The sequence below is a fragment of the Helianthus annuus genome, chromosome 4, assembly GCF_002127325.2.
Source record: "Helianthus annuus cultivar XRQ/B chromosome 4, HanXRQr2.0-SUNRISE, whole genome shotgun sequence".
NCBI lineage: Eukaryota > Viridiplantae > Streptophyta > Magnoliopsida > Asterales > Asteraceae > Helianthus > Helianthus annuus.
In genome coordinates, this window is record NC_035436.2 from 171,378,586 (window position 1) to 171,380,842 (window position 2,257).

Here is a 2,257-nt window from a genome sequence, read left to right on the forward strand (position 1 = left end):
TGGGTTGAGGGTAACGTCGCCTTCAAAAGAGGGGCCTACTACAATAACTAAGATAATCTCTTAAACAAGTGCAAAAGTGCGAAAATAATCAAAGGTTATACTAATACACGAGTCGGATCCAAGTGATTCGTCTTGTCTATCTGTTTTTATTTTTTTATTTTATTTTTCAGCATTTAGTTAGTTTTATTTTCTTAGTTTAAAAATCTTTTTCTAACCTTTTGATTTGATTAGACATTGAGGATAAACCGGTACTAAAAGCTCTTGTGTCCTTGGACGACCTCGGTATCTTACCAACACTATACTACGGCCACGATGGGTGCACTTGCCCATATGTGTGTTTAGTGTTAGTAAATATCGTGTTTTATAAATTTAAAACTTGGCTAAAAAGTGTAAAAAGGGCTTAAAATATATATCTAAATTATAACACACTTCACGCACATCAAGTTTTTGGCACCGTTTCCGGGGACACAAGGATTTTAAGAAAGTTAGGAATCAACGGCCTAATCATTTTTTATTTTCTTTTTAATTTTTTTAGGATGTTCTTAGTTTTTCAGCTTCTGCAGAGCTCAGCATGGGCCGTGCCTGGTCGGACACGGGCCATGCCCAGCGTTGTTACTGGCAGTTTTTAGTTTTCCAAGTTACAGAAGGCTGACCACGGGGCCGTGTCGGTGCAACACGGGGCCGTGTCCAACTCTCCAGTAACCGGGATCTGGAAAACAATCACTGTAACTCCGACCACGGGCCGTGTTCATTGAGCACGGGGCCGTGGTGAACCTTCTGACCAACATTCTTTTCTGTTTTTGTTGCAGGACTTGGAACCAGACGCCACCCCTACGTAGTGTATGAGCTCCAGTTCTAATAAGGACATAATAGAAGCTCTAGAAGAACCCAAACGCTTTCTCAGAAAAAGACTAAAAGCCAAGAACCAAGAGAAGGTTTCGGGGAACTCACTTCCAATGGCGGACCAACGTACTCTCATGGATTATCTACGACCCACCGTAGGTAATCTCGGCGCCGCTATCAATGCACCGAATGTTGAAGCCAATAACTTCGAACTTCGACCGCATTTGATACAGATGCTTCAAAACTCTGCAACCTTCCATGGGCTTGCGGACGAGGATCCCCATCTACATATTACTAATTTCTTAGAAATATGTGATACTTTTCGGATCAATGGAGCAGCAAATGACGCCATCCACCTCCGAATGTTTCCGTTTTCACTTAAAGACCGAGCGAAGGCTTGCCTTAACGCCCTCCCAGCTGGATCGGTAAACACCTGGGATGAACTAGCCCAAAAATTTCTATATAAGTATTTCCCTCCCGCTAAAACGGCTAAATTAATGACTGAAATTAATACTTATTCACAAGAGGACGGGGAATCCTTATATGAAACTTGGGAAAGGTTCAAGGAGCTATTGCGAAAGTGTCCTCATCACGGTCTTGCGACATGGCAACAAGTATCCACTTTCTATAATGGGTTGTTGCCACACACAAGACAAACACTTGACTCTAGCTCCGGGGGAGTTTTAGGTAATCGACGCCCGCATGAAATATATAATCAAATTGAGGAAATTGCTCAAACCAATTTCAAGTGGCACACTCCCCGAGGCAATAAATCTATTGCCCCGGGCGCCCATAAGGTTGATGAAAGCACCTCTTTACAAGCCCAAATCGAGGCCCTTTCTTCTAAAATTAAAAAGTTAGAAATGACAAAAAAGTCTCGATTTTGGCTTGTGCAGGGTGTGGTGGGCCACATGAAAATTGGAGTTGTATGAAAGAAACGGATGATCAAACAGAATCGGTAAACTACATTGATAATAGACCTAGGCCGTCGGGTCCTCCAACGGGCACCTACAACCAAGGATGGCGAAACCACCCTAACCTTGGTTGGAGAGAACTCGGCAATGGTAGTAACCAACAAAATCAAAAAACCAACTTTCAACAACAAAGAAATGAGTCACAAAATTTCCCTCAACAACAAGGTGGACGAGAAAGGCTTGAAGATACTATATCTCGCCTTATCTCCGACACCGAAAAGAAAAACTCAGATAGATTTCTACAATTAGAATCAAATTTTAGAAATCAACAAGCTAGTATACAAAACATCGAAAAACAAATAAGTCAACTAGCCCAAAATTTCTCCGAGAGACCACAAGGCGCGTTACCAAGTAATACCGAAACAAACCCAAAGGCGCAAGTACATCTCATCACCTTACGGAACCGTACCGTGGGTACCACAGAAGGGCCATCGCCTACT

General features: G+C 42.4%; 1 non-coding gene across 1 annotated transcript; it reads right to left on the reverse strand.

Moving 5' to 3' along the window:
- Positions 1-1,334: 1,334 nt before the first annotated feature.
- LOC118491800 lies at positions 1,335-1,441 on the reverse strand. The gene has a single exon (XR_004892245.1). It is a non-coding gene; the product is annotated as a small nucleolar RNA R71 (small nucleolar RNA).
- Positions 1,442-2,257: the final 816 nt, after the last annotated feature.